The 21,388-nt window shown below is 34.8% G+C and overlaps 1 protein-coding gene across 1 annotated transcript in view; it reads left to right on the forward strand.

The window, feature by feature from the left end:
* LOC121299143 (protein unc-13 homolog C-like) overlaps positions 1 to 21,388 on the forward strand; it is a 152,488-nt gene that overhangs the window by 39,078 nt on the left and 92,022 nt on the right. The gene's annotated exons all lie outside the window — the stretch shown is intronic.

Here is a 21,388-nt window from a genome sequence, read left to right on the forward strand (position 1 = left end):
TTAAACATAACTCCCTTTTACCTCGTTAAAAAATCAAAACTATTTATTTGAGTACAATAAAACAGATTAGTACCAAAAATTTCCAAAAATCATCTACTCTTTTGTTTAAACTGTTTACTTGGTTGATGTTTGTTTATTCTGTTGTAGTTCTTATCCTTTTGTGACCCAAACTCTAAGTCAAACACAAGACATTAAGAATAGACAAATGAGTCGGCAAATTGATGCACTTCAGTGCTCATGGAAGCAGGAGCCAGCTCTATTCAAGTGCCCTGTTCATACTGACATGCATGCAATGAGTGTTACATTATTTTAAATCACAAATTAAAACATTTTGCCACATTTGGACCTGACAACTACTGTAATTCCATATAAGACATCCATGCTATGCAACACAAAATGGCATTAAATCATGTATAACAAAATATATTATGTTCTGTAGAATGTTTTGTTCCTTGTATTTTTACTTTGATCAAGACCATTTAAACTGCAGCCACCCTGTCGATCCACTCCATGTCCTGCAGTTATTGTGTACTGCAGTGAACTATAAAGTATTTGTATATACACATTTTATTTTCAAAAGCCTATTCCAACAATCCCCCAGTTCCCACATTTTATTATTCACCAGGGAAAAACATTCTGTAGAGGTGAAACAATTGTAATTGTATTCTAGGTACCTTTTTCCATCTCTTATTTACTTTTGTATTTCACAGTAGAGTTATACCGGCGAGATAAAAAAAAATAAATAAAATTTCCTGTCGGCATGTGTGTAAGAAGCAAACCCCATCTGCTCACATGAAAAGAGCTGCAGACAGTAATTCATGTGTTTTCAGGACTAAGTGGGTTTACCTTCAGTGTACATTTAGTACACCATCAATTAAAAGTGATCAAAAGAGGTTTAAGGTCAAGGGGTCTATTTCAGGGATTCAGGCAGTGACCTTTGACATACCACCACCCTTATCTATGCAATTCCTGCTGGTGTTTCTCCCCAAAGTTATTTACTAACGACAAGATTACATTAAAAAACAACTTGTTATGCAGGTTTGTGAATTTGAGGGCTCCTGTGTTAAGAGCTGATGCTCTTTTGTTCAATCCAAGTGAACATTATAATGTCTTCTATGTTCAGTTTATTACTTTCCTGGGATTTTGTGTATTAGGATAGTCACACTCGTATAGCTTACTCATTCAGCGTGGTCTAAATTGCAGATCACTTTAAGTGAACTCTGATAGCTTCAACAATTACTCTAAATTGCTATAAACTAACAAACCATATCCTAAAAACTGCTGAAGAAATGCCTTTAGTTACAATGGACCATAAATGCTATTACTGTTACTGTTTTTGTAGCATTGCTAATTCTGAACCTCTTTTAAAGGAGCTCTTCATAGATTGAATGTTCAGTAATGGTTTTGTAGCCAGGCAACCAGGTTGCCAAACTTTTGAAGCCCACAGGTAAAATGTAGCAACTAACAGAATAGTATCTTCAGTGATGTGGATAACACATCAATGAGTAAGTAAGAGTCAAAAAAATATTTAATTCGTTGTTGGCCGAGTGATCCATCTGCCTGTGTACCATTTACTCCTTTAAAAAGGTAAATGGTAGAAGTCAAATATTATCCGTCTTTGACACAAGCCTCTACTTTCCTATTTGCAAAATGAACTATCTGCTCACTTTGGCCACTACTTACAACTTGTAATGTGCAAACATTTAGCCAGTTTGCATTGCTGAATGCTGATTATTGTGTTCTTCACACTGCATGATGCAAATTAATTATATAGTGAGATGAAATGGAGTTTTTTCAGAGCTCATTTAACAGCACTGCCTGAATACCTTTCGTGAAAATTATTTTTCTAGGAAACCGTCACTCACTGAATATTTTTTCATGCATGATTCTCCAAGATGCCTGTCAGTTAAGTAAATGTCATGCCCTAAATTAGTGAAACACCTCGACTTTGCCAGACATGATGCTTCATGTTCATATATCCTTCAAAAGCTCTCTACCCCATGTGTAAATAGTGTTATAACAACTGCCAGCAGGCTTTATTCTGTAGTTAAGCATGTTGAATTGTAACTACACACTAGTATATGTAATTACGGTGTTATTACCATGTAACTACACTGCAGCTAAAGACCTATTCCTGTCCCTAAAATAGAATTCATTTTGTTTGCCGACCATTCTTGGTGTTTCAGTTTTTGATGTGTGCCTCCTAAATGGGTTTGTTTTTTTTGTTTTTTTTTTCTACAGTTAGAAAATAACTAAGAACACTGAAGGTCAAACCGGGGAAACATTTTCCATGTCAGAAAATGGAAAAAACGAATTTTGTTTTATAATATATGCAAATTACCAATATTTATATAACCAAGCATTAGCAACTGCTAACCCTGAAACACTTACCGCCTGATTTTAGATTTTTAATTACGTGTCATAGGTGTGTTGAGAGGGGCCACCTCCGGTGTTGCTATGGAAATATGGTCCTCACAATGCACCACACTTCACTAGCCTAAATTGCTGTTCCATCATAATGACGGACTTATTTATTTATTTATTTTTTAATTCAGTAGCCAGTACTGGGTCAACATAGAAGTTCTCTTTTTACAACTATATTCACCAACAGCACCTACAAAGTAGATTCTGGGCTTGTGATGGACTACATGCATACTTGTCTTAGTTGAACTCAAGAGGACTATCCACAATAATGACAGCATTCAACAGACAATTTTTGAACAAGATTGAGACCCAAACTATCAGATGGGATGGCATCAGTGAAAAGGCTGTTGAGCAGCTGTGTTATAAGGTAGATGGTTTACTCTCTTGGGGTATATTATAAATGTCCTTTACAAAGTAGCTCTTTGCGTCGTCTATGTGTATATGTCATGTATCAATCAATTCATTTAGTTGTATCAAGTCATTCATTTGTTTTCATTCAATTTTATGCATATGTTTAATACACAATTATTTTTTATGTGAAACCCTTTACTTTCAGATGAAAAGGGTAGTCCTAGGATTTGTGCATACAATATTCTGAATAATATGGCTTTGTTTGTTTTAATGACGATGTATAAAGCCTTTTTTGGTTAGGTGGGTTCAGAATACATGTTGTATATATCCCCTTCGGTCACAATTTTTTAATTACAGTTTTTGTGAATATGAGCTAGGAGAAGTTGTCCACCTGAGACTTTGAAAAAAAAAATAATAAAAAAAAAAACATATAAATGCGTTATAAAGCACAGATATGGAACATGATACAGTTATTCATGCAGTGATCAAATGAGATTAGTCTCACAGAGCAAGCGCTATATGCAGTATGCTATATGTTGTAATTCCCAAAGAGGTCTTTGACAATTTGATGCCATTAAAATTGAAGGCTAAGCTGGAGTAGACCCATAACCCTTTCAAATCGGATGGATGTGCAAAGAAAGACTGTTCAGCAGTGTTTGTTTTTTCGATACACTGATATATTCATCATATTATGTTTTCTAATTATTGTAAACATCACATTGACTCCTGCGTTTGTGAAATCAATTCATCATATTTAAATGAACAGGATTCGGTAGTGGTTATCATTTTAGTATCACAATTTAAGTACTGTATACCTAGTTCAACAGAGTTGCTTTACAGTGTTTAAGATGTACAGTGTATGTATGTTTTGACTTCAAACTCCAGAAATGATTGTATAGTGTTATAGCTGTAACCACGAAGCAATGCAAAGATTTACTTCTGAATTCCTCATTTTTCTTCATGTAGCATGTATCCCCAGTAGATTTATAATTTTGTAATTAAAAAAAAAAATGATACAGTTTCGGTTAACAGAATATATGCAGTTGTATTTCTGACCTAGATAATTGTAATGGTTTCTGCTTTATTATGAATGAATTATTGAATTAAATATTTTGGTGCAACCTGTCAAAAGCTTTTACTTGACTTTTTGTATGCATTTGTTCTACTCGACACTTGAGTCAGCTCTTGTTAAGTCATTACATTGTTTTAAGATAACAGATGGTTTATATTTATGACCAGCTGTCATCGTCATTACCTGTAAAACAGTGCTCCATAAAGTTCATTTTTGAGACCACTTTCCTGTTGAATGTATTTCGCACTCTGCAGATTACACTGTTATTATCCTCAAGCTCCAGGACAATTGCAGAAATTGAAATAAAAAATGCATTCCGATTACAATGGTTTCAAATGAATACAAAAAGCCAAAACAGGACATCTTGCTTGATAATTGTAAGGTCTGACAGGACTTGTATTTATAATTTGATATACTATACACTTAGTATTGGGTTTTTAGCACGAGTAAGATAGATAGTGAATGTGACATACTGTATCAGAATATAAATAGCTCCAAGTGAACTAGTTGATGTAATGGTTATCGTTATTTAATTGCCTGTTCATTTATATGACATTATTGCTGTTAAATGTTGGTCCACTTGTGCTGGACAATGTGCCTGAATAGCAGTATATTATCAAGCAGATCTTTCGTGATCTTTGCTATGTCCTCTTCCAATTTAATATGTACTGCTAATATTTTGTTTATGGACTAACCTACTGATTTGATTTATTGTTTTGTAATTTTTTTAACCTGGGACCGAGGAAGTGGGGAAATCCATTTTATTTACAAGACTGTCCCAGGAACAGACTGCTTGCGAGCGTATAGAAATGAATATAAGTTTGTTTGTGACTTAAATGTATATATTTAATGTGCTATACTTACTGCCCAGGCCACTCGTGGGAACTAACTGTTCACATCTCTTGAGATCTGATAAAATGTGTACTGTTCAATCAATAGAAAAAACAAAAAATGAATCTCTGCCAAACCATTCTCCAAGGCTAATCTCTTTTGAGATGTCTGTGGTTTGGAGCTGTGCCAGTCCTAACCCTTTGTTTACCATCCTGCCAGACAAGCCCAATAGCGTACAGGTCCTGGCAGGCCTATCAATCACCTTGACCTTTTTCTCAGCTAGAAACCGGATGGCATCCTGAACAGTAGTTCAGTTTAACTTTGCCTACCAGTAACAGCTGTGACCAAGACAGTGTATATAAATTCTTGTTTATATCTGTTTGTCACTGGTTTGTAAATGTTACACTTGTGTCTACCATGCTCTGTGAAGCTCTGTAACTCCAATGTCCCTTTAATTTACAGTTACATGCAAAATGCAGTTACTTGTTTTATCTTGAATTGGCAATTTTATCATTCCTTTTTGATTTAGCCACCTTCTATTCAGGGAAGCTGAGGCACTCCCTTGAGGCTCATACACACTCACAGGTACATTATTGTAGGTACCCTTAATCACCTTGAAACAGCTGCTATGTTTGACTTTGGTGTATTCACTGTCATCACCCACTTGATTTACATGAGGGGGTTAGACCTAATAAGGTGAACATGGCAACAGTTTTATTGTCCAACCTAATTCAATTTGGCTGTAAAGTTGATTTAAAAACCTCAAAGTTGAATGCAGCCAGGTGTTATTTCTATGGCAAGGAAATGATTAATGATATAAGAAAATGCTTTTTTTGTGCATGTAAATTAATTTTGTTACTCTGCATCTTCTGTTTGTGCCAGCTGTTCACTTTTGCTGAGGACCTGAGGACTAAGTGTTCAGACTTGGATTTGGACTTGGACTTTGATTTTGGTGACTTGGACTTGACCAGTAAGAATATGACCACAGCCGGGGTCTGTTTGCATCTAGTAAGCATAGAGCTTTTAAAGTTTTCAAATAGCTTTTCAAATGTGCAGCAATGCCATACAGTATTATATTTCTTGTCACCGCAGTTTATTATAACAGTAACAACATTGCAATTGCCATTTTGGTTCACTGTACGCTACAGCTCATTGTATCTGAGGTTTTGTATGGAGTATTTCTAATGCTGATTGTTGTGCGACCAACTTTCAAACAGCTCCTGTTGATGACTTGATATTCATTTAAAAAAAAAAGTGTTTGCTTTAATTTACATTAATGCAGGGTTTGGGCAAAAGTGTGTATAGAATATGTAATGAGCTGTATACAATAAATACCTTTTGGTACACCTTTTTTAAAGGTTGCATAAACATGCAGTTTCTTAAGAAATATTGAACAGCTTACTAATGAAAATAAAAATCAATTAAATGCACAACCTAATCCTCTACACCAGAGGGACCTGGGGTAATCCAGTTGTCAACTTAACTCAAGTTTCTTGTTGAAATGCATGTGTGTTACCCTGTATAATATAATAAAAAGTTAAATACCATACATAAAATTTGAATATTGTTTTGTAACGAATATTAATAACGCAGTGCCTGTGATGGTGAATGCATGACTGTTGCAGTGATTGTAAAGTGTTTATAAAACCTAGAAGTCTTTTTTTGATGTCTTCAGTGTTTGTAAAACCAAAATATTCTGCACATATTCCCTTTCGTAAATACAAAGAAAGTAAATCCTTTTATTCTTATTTACAAATTTAGCTACATTTTTTGAAAAATGTGTTCCCTTACTATTCTATATTATGATTCTAGAATTATTTTTCATCATGAATAAAGCTTTTAAGATTCAATTGGCTTAACAAAACAGCCCACAAACTTTGCTCTTTTGCAAATTAGAGATGTTAAAAAGGAGCCGTGTAAAGTTTTGTGGCAAGAGAAACTAAACTTTTAGATTGAGCTGCAGGTTTACTGAGTTGCCTTCTAGCTTTCATTATAAAATGAATTACCTTGCAATTTTGTTTTAGTAATTTGCAAAATGTCTCCAGCTGCCTTAGATTCTTGCATGCACATAAAATCTGTGCTGATAAGTTACTCAAGGCTTAATGGAAAGTTATATAATATGGTAGAGCTTTTCAAGAATCCAAACATGCGCTGGTTTGGTACATTTATTAGTTTCTAAAAAATTTAAATGCAGATAAATAATGTATTTAACAGTAAACGGGTTCAGATTTTAAATGTGGGGCTGAGGATAATGTCCTTTTTACTAATCTAGATTAAATGTTAAAATGATTGATTTCTCCCAGTGTTAGGTTTGGCCACCAGATTTAACAGCTGCTTGGTTTCTGAGGAAATCTAATACTGACTATCTTGTATTGGGTATATATTGTTTGACATGGCTACTTTCAGTCTGACACCAACCTTATTGACCTGCTGAGATTGCATTTTTCATATACAGTATATGTACAATAATGACATTGTAAAAGAAAAACAACCTGTGTGACCTGAATTGTAAAAGAAACCATAGTCTGAACACTGTTATTAATATTACAGAGCTCTCTTAATCACTGTTCATACCAATCCCTCAGTGCTCTTTCCTCAGAATGACATGTTGCGGTCTAGAGAATGTGCTCTACAGTTCAGTGTTGCGGTTTCAATTACAATATGATGTGTTTACCTACTACAGTACTTACTGTATATTATATTGCCAGAACATGTAACATTTTGAATTGGGACCTGGCACAGATAAGCAGCTTCTTGGTTAAAAATGAGCTGTTCGAAAAAATTTAAATAAGCCAGAATAGATAAAATACACATAGTATGATAATAAGATGTAATATTTAGAAAATTATACAAATAAAAAAGGATGGATGCATGATATATACTGTAAAATAAAGTAAGACCCTATTCACTGAAAGTATATTAGGTTAATGAGGATGTACAGCGAATTCTTGCCTTTGAAAGATAAATGATGATGATTACAGGTTTAATTGTATGAAAATTAATTTAATTCAGCTTTTCTTGCACGCATCACCGATTCTTAATTAAAATGCAAAAAACTGACTTTGTCTTCTTTCTAGAATAATCCTAATTAATACCTTAGCCTTCTTGTGTTCCTTAAGTAACTGACCAGAAGATAAACTTTTTTTTAAAAACTCTTAAATAATATTAATCAGCATTTGCATTACAAATAATAATATCAAATCTAATTTTCAATGTAAATGCCAATATACTGAATGATCTCTCATAGTTTAAATCCAAGGGGCTGAGATATATAATAGGGCTTTTTAGGCTTCATATTTGTGTTGGACTAAAATTAATTTGGTAGTCACACTAATAGCACAAATATCCATCAAATTTTGTTGTCTGTATATGTAGTTGAGATTGAAAAATGTCAGTTTTAGATTGCCATTATATGATTTCCCTTGAGGATTTGGTTAGCTTCATTTGTAGGTTTTTGGATTGATTTATATGTTCTGGTTTATTTGCTCCCTGTAGAAGCCCTCATTGAAGATCCTGGATCATCACCACAGCAACCAGTATGGTGGGGCAGGGCAGAGCTGGAGCAGCTGCAAGCTCACCTATGATCAATGCCTGCCAATGCATGCTTCACGAAGCAATCTAAGGCTGATACGTTGGTTTTCTTTCCTGTTAACTTTAGGGCAATCATTCTACTCACCACAGATTGAAAATCACGTCAACTTTTATAACTTCCGTCTTACAGATTGCTCATAGAAAACGAAACAAAAAACAAACTAAAACCTTTTCTTTTTACTGGCAGCAATTTCAACTGTCAGGGCAGATTAATCAGTTCATGATTATTACGATTATGTAAACAACTTCAATAACATGGTAAAGGTCACAACAGTAAAAGATTTCCTCTAAGGGTAGAGGGGTTGATAAATCAGTAAATCCTGTCAAATTGTGCCGACACATCTTTTTTAATTGACTTTTGTTTTGCTTTTCTCATTTCAAACTTTTTTAAATCTACTACAAAAGTTTCAGATGACATATTTCGTTAGTTTTGAAGGATTAGGGCCTTTATAGGGCTGGTAGCAAGTTAGTATGGAAGTTTTCTTGCATCTCTGTCTGGTAAACATGAGACTCTGTAAATAGATAGGATTGCAATAGAATAGTTAATTTAAAGGAACAGGATTATCGTAGGTATTCCTTAGAAAATATACTGTAATATACACTACTGTAAAATTTAGTTGGTAGAAATCTGAGCATATTGCTGTTTAATGTAACTCTAATAAAGTAAGACCATTTACATATTATTATCTCTGCCTTGGACAAGTCAGCAATACATTAAAAAACAAGTTGAATTAAAATCTTAAACTAAGAATACCTTTTAAATTTAACAGTGAAGAAAAGATTGGATTTTACAAATACAATAGAAAATATGAAATTCACAGTCTCAGTAATTGAATTGTAATGGCATTGTAACTGCATGTGTGGTTGCATAGTAATTACATTCGAAATACATAACCACAAGTGTAAATGCATTGTAATTACAAAAGCAACTATAAACACATTCCTTTTTGTAATTAAACATGTTACATCACAATATGTGTAATACGTGTTATTACAGTGTAGTTACAGCATAATAAGAGACACTCAATGTAAAGTATTACCATTGTATTAATAAACATTCTTCTTAAACTAATACTTTTCTAAAACACTGTTACTGACACAGTCATGTTATATGTTGTTGCTGGACTACAAGCAGGGAATCCCATAGTCTGCCCCTAATCAATATTGCAATAGCAGATCGACATAGGCTTTAGACTTTCAAGTCACATTTTTATTATAACCTAACCATGAGAGAAGGGGCAGGTTTGGCTCTTTTGAAGCTTCCTCTGCATGCTGCCAAGCAGTTGAAATCAATGTTTGTCTTCTTCAAGTACATTAACAATTCATTTGCAAGTCTTTGCATCTGTTTATGAAGTAGTCCACTGTGTTTTTTCAGAGACACTGCAAAGGCATCAAGTCTTTCATTGAATATTGGATGTCCCACTGTTATTTTTTTTTTTAAACAGATTTTAAAAATGTGTTAAGCTCTGGGGCGACAAAATAAAAACAAAATACAGTTAATTTAACTGGGATTGATTTGTACAAACAAACACCCTTCAGTGCATGCCCTTTTACAGCAGTTTAATACAGAAGCTCATGGATAAAAATGTACGAAAGTAATACAGAATTATAAACAAATAGTTGGTTACAAGCTGAACAGATACCTCATTGGTCATCCTTTGTAACCAGATTATTAAGTTACTATGTTCTGGTGGATGAAAATAACTTTAATACAAAGCAATTTTACTTTACCCAGATAATGATCTTGCTCTATTGAAGATAACATTGAATTTAAAATGTTTTGTTAACATTTTGTTGTTCCTTGTTTCTTCAAAGTAAAAAAAAAGACAAAGAAAACAATACACTTAAAAAAGAGTAGTTCATGAAGACTGTTCCTTCTTTGTATCTTATTGAAAATAATTGTTTGTAGTCAGTTTGAACGTTTTGTGTTTATTGAAATAGGTTGATCAAATGGCTCCTGGGTAAAAGGTGTGACTCTTCAGCAGACTAATGAAATCAAATCACTGATCACTGGCACTTCAATATGTCTGCAGGTTTTTACTGAATGGAAAATGTCCATTTGACAATGTTCCTCAGATAAATGTGTCTACTTAACTTTAGGAAGTGTGAGTAATGACTGCTAGGTTCCTCTAGAGTACATGCATCAGCACTCTCTCCTGTACACTGAATACATTTCAAGAGATGAATGAAAACTACCCACATGATTGTGGTGTCAAATCCAAATTAACAGTAGAGCGTTGGAAATCCTTTTATTATTTATAGTATGTTTAGACCTGCATTTCACAGCATGCACTTGAGTAATTCAAGTTAAGCCCAACCGTAACTAACTGCTAACATGTCCTTTTGATGGCATCAGGAACAAAATACATTATTTGATCACCATGATTGATGCTTTATGTCTTTTTCTGATTAAGGTGAGCCCAGAAGTACTTAAAACATTGATAGTGTTGTCGGCATGTTTCATTTCAGATGCACTACCGTGGTGGCACGTTAAATATGTTTTGCATTGATGGCCCTATAAAATACCTTAGAGTATAATATTCTCATCAGTCCTGCAGTGTTTTTCGTACTTTAATGCTCACCAAACCATGGCACCAGATGTATCAAACTAGATTGCTTTCAGTTTTGTCAACAGTGATCATTAAGCTGCCTGTATTGAACTGTGTCAGACAATCGTCTGTGAGCTTCCAGAATATATATATATATATATATATATATATATATATATATATATATATATATATATATATATATATATATATATATATATATATGGTTTTCATACAACCTGTTTGAATATGCTTGTTTAATAATACGCTTCCAACATTAAAATGCTTCAGTCCTAAATTAGAATAGTTTACTCTGTGTAATATATTAAATCTTTCTTCTACAGTTTTCCTCTATACTGTATATATGTACTTAGGCAGTGATTTAAAGTTTATCATCAGGCATACTTGATCAGACATGGCAGACCACAATTGATATATTTAATAACATGGTAACATAGTGGTACAGGCCATTTCCATGTAATTGCACACATTCCTCTAGCAGTTATCATGTAGTTTACCAGTTATTACCATGTTGTCACATGCATATTTATGCCCCGTTATCTAAATTTCTACCAAAATGATTAGCTGATACATCTAAAGAAATATATAGTAATGGTACAATTTCATTCAAACCCTTTCAAGCAAATGTATCATATTTCCATACAGCATCTTCATCACTGGTACGCAGCTTTCTTGGAGTTTGTAGGTTAAGCATGGCTGAAACCCCCGGGAGTTTTCAAATGGTAAAAGCCTTTAGAGATTTATAAAGGCTTATAAGAAGCTTGGATGTGTCTTAAGATGCATATGGGTGCTTTGCCATACTTAAAAGGCTTGTCACGGTAAACCTTAAACTGAGCTAAGCACATGCATAAAATGCACAAATTTTACATAAATATTAAACATACCTGTCCTTCTAAAAACGGCAAACATCAACTTTCTACTGTTGTTTTTTATGTTTGTGACACATAACTGATTGTGGTTATCAGTAACTGTTGAGTTGTGATGTCTTTGATTCTTTATCCTCATCATTGTATTATTAGTCTTATAAGAGAGACATTTATCACTGCAGTCCAAACATGAGAAAGTTCTTTATTTAAAATGATGAATCCCTTGTGTTGAGGGCACAGTGGCACTGTGTTTTGCTCGGTGATTATAAATCATACTCTGCTCTGTATCAGTCCTCTGTGTTTGCAGTAATTAATTACTCTCCACCACATTTTATGTGATGGAGGGTGATTGGTAGTCCTGACACACTTTTGTCCCAGTGGTTAGTGTAGATTTAACTCTCTAGCAAGGATTTAAGGCAAATTAAAAGCTCAATCTTTTGAATTATTATATTTCCTATTCAATAAATAAACACAGCACTCAATGAATAGTCATAACATCAAATGCACTCCTGTCTGTGGAATGAAAAGACCACTAATCTCTAATAATCAAACAGGACAACTAATCTGAGTAGAGAGCTCTTAAGCACATGCATACCAACAATTCTAAACAAATCCTCTACTGCAAACATGTTTGAAAGCTTTAAAGGGGGAATTGCACAGTTCAGTTTATATTATTCTGTCTTTAATGGTTTTAAGGGGGGCTATGGTCATTAGAGGGTTGAGCATGGAAGTCTAAGAACCTTATTTGTGGGACCATTTCTAGCAATTGTGGTGGGTTTATTAGAAATCATCTGTAACCTAAAAACCAATACATAAATGTATTTGTTTTAAAGACATTCAAAGCAAACAAGAAATGGATAGACTTCAGTCTATTTGTGTCTTCCTCATTAGTCATAAACGAATCATAATTCAAACCCTAAGTAAAACGTGCATCTTACGAAATAGTATTCAAATGCGAAGTACTGTGCAGGATGAATGTTGCTGTGTTTTCCACTTGAGGAAAGAATCTTTTGTGCTGGAATAGGAAACTCTCCGCGGGTTTGTAATTTTTTATATTTGTCACTTCCAGCAGCAGTGTTTACGGCTGAAGTAGATTCTGGCAGTTGCCGAGGAGAGACCGGGTAGATTGACTAAACAGAGCCATGATCTCTACATATTTTACTGTAGGTGGATAAAATACACTTGAGTCTTTACTTATACAGACATGATAGGTGTTTTGATATTAATGAAATCCCCAAGCAGTCCTGATTGCTCCCATCTGGAGAAGCGTTGCTTTCAAGTCTCTAATAAACTGTGGCGATGTGCATGTTTGATGTGCCTTGAGGCTGAGAGGAAATGACAGAGCTCCGCTAGGGTTCTTTATAGGGTTTTAACATAAAGGCATGACAAATGAAGTGAGATATCATGGAATTCAACTTGTAAAGATGTTACTAGATGTGTCGAGACATGCACTGGCACACCTTACCTACCCTGTGTTCACAGGAATAAAAATGAAGAAGTGACCTTTTTTGAAGTACCAAGAAATGTCTGCCAATGGTAAAAAAAGGTCTTCTCTCATTTTTCCTCTGTGCATTATACATTGTATTTGGGATGGTATCCTTATTTTACCAGAGGGTATGCAGTCCATGTATGAAATGTTTGATTGCAAAAGCTGACTTTCTTAATGACGTAATAAATGGGAGTGTGGAGCAGACTGTATACCTGCAATGCAGCAATCAGCCACATTGTGGCACATGTGGAAGTCACCAGCGGGATTCAGCAGGTTTTTTTTTTTTTGTTTGTTTTTTGTTTTAGCGTAAATACAGTAATTCACACTTCAGCTGCAAATGTTCATCTGTAAAGTTAACTTAAAAATGTTCCCTTTTTCTCTATGTGTCTGTGTTAATTCTGAATAGCCGTGGTGCTCTTTTGGCGGAGCTCAATGCAAAATGAAATAAAATGTATATTATAAATGTTAAACTAACTCTCCAAACTCCCATTCCCAGTCAAAGAGGACATAACCAAGACATTAAACTAAAGTATGGCTCGCACTGAAATTTCTTTAGAGATGTTTATGTAACCCTGCAGCAAGTGCACTGACAGCAATCATCGCTTTGAATTTCAGTTGTTGAAATCTGATCTCCACAGGGCTAGAATTGAAGATCCCATTCTGTGCTGATGATGACTGGCCTTTAGGCGTGTGTGCCTGTTAATCTTAATATCAAGAGGTGTGTTTTTAACAGCTGGAGCACATTTTAAATGTTTCCTTTAAGTAAGAACACAAAAAGGATTGATATCTGTACGCGTATATGTAACAACCAAATGCATCTTAAGCACTGTACAACGTGTCAGACTCGTTTGGACTGGTAGTTATCTCTCCCACACAGGTCAGAATAAACTTTGTGTGCCAATCTAGGAGCACTTTTTCTTGATTCTAATACCTGGAGGTTTCTTCTTGGGGATATGTATGTTAATTGTTTTTAATAATGGTATTTTCTATGTTTGTATTGAATGGTACTTACTAGAATCCGGTACATGGTTCTATTGAGCTTTTAACTGTAATATTTTATACAATATTGTCAATATAGATGAGCACAGTAGTATGCTTTGTTCTTTGTAAGGTTTGACCGAGGTTATCGAGGTTAGAGGTAAAATTATCAATGACAATACTGCAACAGGATACTCCTTTCATGAATGTATCAATCAATAAGTGTTACTTCTGGTGTGGCCCATTAGTGAACATTGCATTGTAAACTAGGAATCCCTTTGGTGTTTATTTAATTTACATTTTCATTGTTAACTAAACCTTCGATAGATCAGAATATTTATGAATAAAACTTGATTTTATTCATTGCAAACTACTTTAAGGAACTTAAGACTGAAAGCTTTGTGAATAGATTTATAAACAGCACATTGTATTCAATAAAACAATGCTTTGGACAAAAGTGAGAAAGCATTTCTAACACTCTCTATAAAAGGTTTCCTAACCCTGCAAATGGGCTTCGAATCAGTCTTTGACAAAACGTTCTTTAGAGTAGAGCTTAAGTCTTTAACTTTTCCTTTAACCCAGCTGCGAACAGTCGAGGATAGGGCTCTCTCTTCCTATGCACCAAGGCTGTGGAACTCACTCCCGTTCGAGGTTCGAGTTTCTCAGTCCCTATCTGTTTTTAAATTACACATGTATTTAAATTGTCATTCTTTTAGATTATTTGTTGTTTTTATTTTCTTGATTTTTAATGTTGTTAATAGTTTGTATCCAATTCTGAATAGGTCATGAGTTTTGTGAGTCCCTAAATAACTTTGATCATTATTGACATTTGCATGAACTAAATGACATTTGCACGAATCCTTTTTTATTTTGTAATAATATGTAATGAGGTGTAGTCTGTATTCCGATATGGGACGGGTATATTTAGATTACTGTAATGGATGTGTGGTATTCATTGTATCCATGTTAGTTGGATCAGGATGTAAAGATGACGAGGTGTTCATTGTAGCGTGAAAGTCCTCCACATGAGTCAGATATCCAATTTCCTTTCACATTACTGGCATTAGAGCATACATCAATATGGGCCCTGGCCAGTCACTTCAAAAACCACTGTTAAAGGTGGCACTTCATTTTCCTGGCAAAAGTGTTTTTAGCTAGCTGGAAATTAAATTGTGTACCAATGCTTTTTTCATGTTTGTATTTATTTGGACGTAGTCATTCCATGGAGTTAGTCCTATAAGCTTTATTTGTGCATATATATTGTAAATGCTTGTTGAATGCTAAACAGTCGTTTTATACAAATCCTTCCAATAACCTTTTCCAGATGAACATTGATGCTTACCCCAGTAGGGGGTGTGCAGTGGCCATGCTTTGGATCCAGAGTTACAGTTTTAATGAGTAAACTTCCTGGAAAGGGAGGTTTCCCACCCCTCTTTGTGCCAATTAGTGCTTCTTGTTAAAGACTATACTGATTTTTTTTTTTTTTTTTTAATACCAAAGGACCATGTTAAAGGATCCTGTTACATAATATAATAGTCTATAGTGAGATATAAGATAATTGAGCAAATTAAAATGAGTGTTCCAAAAATACTCAAGAAGGTTAGGTTGCCTAAAATATTTTTAAGCCAATCATATACTGTATATGTATATGGAAATACTGGTCGCCATGTAGTACTCCACAAAGGACTGCTTTCAAAACAGCTTTAGTTTACTTGCAATTAAGAAAGTTGAGGCACATTGCCCTGCAGTCTGGTATGAATCTTGCATATTCTGTTTCGTGATTCACAGCTCAGATCGGGCTTACTTTAATAGATTTTCTAAAGTTAATATCCAGAGCTGTAGTAGCAACTCCAGTTAACACCACTTTCTCCCTGATCTTGTGTATTCCCACAGCTGTTTCAGTGAACTCACACCCAAAACAGCATTTTAATATCTAGGGTAGAGGTTGAGACATTTCATCAAAAAATGTGTGAAAGATCTTGTTTTTCTCCTTGTTGAAAAAGCCAAATACTGCATGCTTGTAATTTATATGGGGCAATTTTAATTGTAAATAATGCCACTATTTAACTCTATAGTAATCTTGCTGATGTTTTCCAAGGGTGATCTATTGATCCATTTATTATCATTATTACATACATTAAAAAAAACACAGTGACATGATTTAAGGGTGATGGTTTAACCATTTCAATAAACCAGATACTTTTTTTTTAATTACTTTTTGTCATGTTTTTTGAATGTTAAATTACATCAATGGCCACCACGGGCACAAAGAATAACTGTGAAGCCAAAGGATTGGTATTTAACTAACTATCTACCTACATGAAAAGCATACCTGTTGAGATGAAGCAGTTTTATTTTCATCATGTCCCTCTATCTAGAACAAACTGCTATAAACATTGCAGAAGGTGCAGTGCAATAGACAGTTTATTTGCTCAAGGCAGTATCATTAAAATGTCAAATTATTGTTTCATTCTCATACTTTTTAGGCAGAAGGAAATAAATGAATCAACTTTTTTCTTCTGTTTACTAACACAAATATAACACTGGTAATTAGGATAAAAAATGTGCATGTGGTGATAAATTTTGTCTATGCCCTAGGCAAATAAAGTTGATAGTGTGCACTAGCAAATCATTATACTCATCTATTTAATGTTTTGTGGGGGATGGTTTGTTTTTAGAAATCTGTAACTGTGCCTGTTTCAGTACCTCGTATTAACTGTACACATTTTCAGAACTGTCTGACAGGTTTTCACGGAAACAAAGAAACGAACATCCAAACATGAAAAAACCTCTTAAATAAGTATGGTGTCTTTTCAATTGATCTAAATACAGTCACTATTGAAATAATGAATAAAGGGCCTGCTGTTATTAGGATCAAACTTCTATTTTTTTTTTTTATTTTGGTCTCTTTAGTTTATTTGTAGTCTATAGAAACCCTCATATTTTAATGATTTATTTGCCGGTGGTATTTCGTTTCCCCGCTGTAGTCCCTATGTGTGCTGTCTTTAAATACTTTTTTGCAGTGTTTTTTCATTGCAAATCTGAGCTTTGGAATTGGAATTATTGTGTTCTAATTCTTGGTACGATACAGTTCTGTTTTTATTGTTTCATGTGTGATTTATTCTTTCTATAGAAAGACAGCAGATGGTTTGGAATAAATTATACATACATGGCTTCAATGAATGTAATTGTTGTTCTTTTTTAGCAGCATATGGAAAACCAATAAAAATGAACACCGATCAATAGTTATAAAATATTTCATCAGGTTTGTTACTGAAATCCCCAGCTGGTGGAAAAAATATGCCTGCCAAAAGAAAATTGCTGTGCAGTTGCCATTCTAGATCACTTTCAGCTAATAAATGAGATAAAGTGAGACATGGCCCTGGCAACCAGCTTTCCTTACCAAACTGGAGGCTGAGCCAAGTGTTATCAGTGCTGCAGCCAGTGATGTGCCTCCCTTTCTGAGAGCATCACATGTTTTATCTGAGCAAAAGCTTTCTTTAAGGGCATTTCACTCAGTCTGTGAAGCAGGGGAGCTGCTTTCACACAGCAGGGGAAGAGAACGGCTCCAGCCTGATGCAGTGGAGAATGACTGTAGAAGCAGATTTGGCTAAGGAAAGAGCAGTCTGTGAAGTAACCACTACCACAAACACATCAGGATGCTTTTTGTTTCATGGACGATGCTTGCTGTAGCGTCTAAGTAGTTGCAAAGAGGGGGTTGGGCCGACTGTCAGTTATTGCATTACAGGTTCCAAAAGGCAAAGAAGGGTGAATAGAAAATTAAGAATGGGTTGCTGCTTCTGTTTGAAGTGAAGGCTCAGAACTGTGGCAGCGATTTCTTTATAAGCATGCTGCAAAGTTGTTCATATGCATTGAACGCTGCCTAGGGAACGCAGTGGAATTTAGAGGGGGAAAAAAAAGATACCATTGCAGGCAAGCAGAATGCCTGGTTGCACATAACTGAAATCACTAAGAAACGGCTTCATGGTGTGTTGTACCATTTTTTGGCTGAATGGAGAATGTTGGTTTTCTTATTGTGCTGCTGCATTAAAAGGGAACTCTGCATTGCTCTTTGTTGTTGGTGGGTACATTTTAGTTTCTTTTCACGAGGAATCCCCAAAGCAGGTATGTACCAAATAAGATACTGCTTATTGTTATACAGCAAACTTAGCACCAGTACATCAGAGTATATATATATATATATATATATATATATATATATATATATATATATATATATATATATATATATAGCTTTTTTCAATTGTATATATTATTATTAAATACAGCTTTAGCTCAGTACAGCTCCACAGATATTTATTTTCTTCATTTATTATTCTTTTTATATTTGAAGATTTCTTATTTCATGTTTAAAATAGCAAGTATGCATAATAATTAAAACACAATTTCTCTCTCACTCACTCTCGTGCATGGGTGTGTTTTGATTTAAGCTTTCAAAATGAACTGCCTGCAGCTTTGCTTTGAAGGGACAGCTTGGTTATAAGGCTAGAATCTCTGTACAACTATAGCATGGGGAAAAAGAAAGCTGTCTGATTCTGTCAGCTTTCTGTGTTTTCATAACCTATAAACCTTTAGCTACCAGGACTTGCAAAGAGCAAATACCCATAAATGACTTGCTTACCATTATATTAGTGTCCATCTATTTGAAGTGTGTATTAGACAGCTCAGAGCTTAATTACTTCCAGTAGTGTACTTGTTAGTGTAAAGAAAAGTATTTAAATTCATTAAAAAATATGATTGCCTCTGTCTTTCAAAGTATACATCTGTGAACATATTTCTGTTTTGGGAGTATTCAGTAGTAGTAAAAGCACTTATGGTCATTTTTTTTATAGTCAGTGGGTGGGGCTCTGCTTTCTGTTGCTTGGCTTGTATCAAGCTTATTCCAAAAGTTGCTGTACAGAAACATCCTTAAAAATTATTGTCAGGACATTCTTGTCAAGTAAAACAGATAGTCTAGAGACTCCCTGTACCAGTTACGTACTCCTACTTATTTGTAAGCTAAACAGTTGTAGTGGACACTGAACATGTCCTATCAGTTTCTCTGCCATCTTATCTCAGTCCTGTCATTCACACTCCTGCATTAGTTCACTCTTGGCTCAGTTTTAGGTTAGATGTAATGGTATTTTAAGGAAATGGAGATTTAGGAACACCACATATTGTGTTACAGTGCTTACAATCCCTCCAATTAAATTGCAATCATTTGTACAGTAAATAATGTGGATAGCAAGCACTCACTGACTCATCAGACCTTGAAATTAGGTCAATGTAGATGCAAGCCACGTTTTCTGTGAACCATGTAAAGATGTCACTGTATATTGCGTAGCAGCTGTTTTCTTGAAACAATCACATCGCAATTTTCAGCCTTCAGTTAAAAGATGTGCGCACATGCATTTCGCTCATTTTCCAAAGATTGTCATTACATTGAATAAATAGCAACTGGAAATGTATGCTGGCGACATTGACAGAATCAATAATGTTTTATGTATTCTTGCCTTCAAAATGACTCTCCGTATCAACCCTGATGTCTGTTTAATTGCACCATCAATAGTACTGTCATTGCAGTGTCCATACTAAATTACCAGCCCAATCCATCCTCGGGCAAGAAAATAAATTGTGTTTAAAGCTCTCTGTTCTAAAAATAAATGTTGCCGTTTAGGAATGCAGATTATCTTCCCTCTTATCGGTAAACTCAAAACTCAAGGGTACACAACATTCTTGAATTAAAACCATAGTGTATTGATGTAGGCATATAGTTGATAAATGTACACTATATGTACAATAATATAGTTTTATCATATTTCAGACCCAACACAAAGCTTGGTTATCACGAAATGAGCATTCTATTATACTATCAATATTAAAAGTAATAAAGGAAATAAAGGCTGTTGTTCAAAGAAAACTATGTATCATATGCAACATGACAGCAATAAAAAAGTACTATTCTTTGATATTTGTTAAGATAATTATTTCCTAACAATAGAGTGGTAAATTGCCTACTCGTTTTTTTTTTTTTGTAATTAGTGGAAGTCCCTGCAGGTTACCTTACCTTTGACAAGTAATAAATCCATTGAGATTCAGTGCTCAGATTTTGGAAGTTAGTTTAGGCTCTAATTACAAGACTCAATTCCCATAGCTGTCGACAATGTAGAATTAGTCTTTTCTTCACACATGGTGCGAAACTAAATGTTTTGTACAGTTGTCATGCCACCCAGCCTCCCTGCATTCATTGGGATCATCCCACAGTCCCTAGGTAAGCCCCCTATTAGGTGACCTTTCTCCATCATTTTCATCACATTGTTTGGCGAAAGGGACCCGCTTACCCTATACTTCTAAACACTGCCCAAAGTAACTTTTTATTTTTCCATTTTACCTTTGAAAATCCAAGCTGCCCCTGCCTTCCAGAATATAATTGTAAAACATAAAAAATGATCTTGCACCTGCACAAGTGCTTTCAAGTACAAAACATGTAGATGCCTGCAAGACCAATACACCAGAGCCAGGTCCCTAAGTCCCCGTTCAGAGTGAAGAGAGTCTTTGATCACCACTGCAGAAGAAGTTTGTACTGTGCTGTGTAGACGTGGGCTTTGGGTATTTCATTTTACACCTGACCTGGATTTATTGCCTCAAAGAAATGGAATGCAAAATACTTCAAACCTACTCTTAAGAGTGTACATTTACCTGTCTATTCCTTTTGATTTGTTTGTACTTAAAAATTGGTGCTATAGGCTATAGTATGTGGCCAAGTTTAACATAACTGCCGTTGGTATTCAGTGATGGTAGCAACTGTTTCCTCACATATGACTATTAACTAAAATGCTCAAAGAAGCTCCATTAAACCTGTTCCTTTAAACCGCTGCCATAAACGGCGTTTTTAGCCCTTAAGTCATCCTAGAACCATTGATAGTAACTCACTTTATGCCTAGCAATTGTGTCTGTGGTGGCATATAGTCTGAAGAAGGCCAAGTAGAAGTAGTGTTGGTGCTTTGCCAAAAGACACCAATTTAAGGCAGATAGTGTTGCCAAAAATGCATACTGTATCTGAGCCTTACTATCATGCATGTATGTCGAATGCCCCTCCCCATTTTTACACAATGAACATCAAGTAATTGGAATAAGCTATTTAAGGATTCGTGTGATAAATGAGATGGATGTCCACTTGACAGCTCAACCCCACAGCAATATTGCATAGTGAAGC

The sequence above is a fragment of the Polyodon spathula genome, chromosome 24 (genome assembly GCF_017654505.1).
Source record: "Polyodon spathula isolate WHYD16114869_AA chromosome 24, ASM1765450v1, whole genome shotgun sequence".
In the NCBI taxonomy this organism is placed as follows: Eukaryota; Metazoa; Chordata; class Actinopteri; order Acipenseriformes; family Polyodontidae; genus Polyodon; species Polyodon spathula.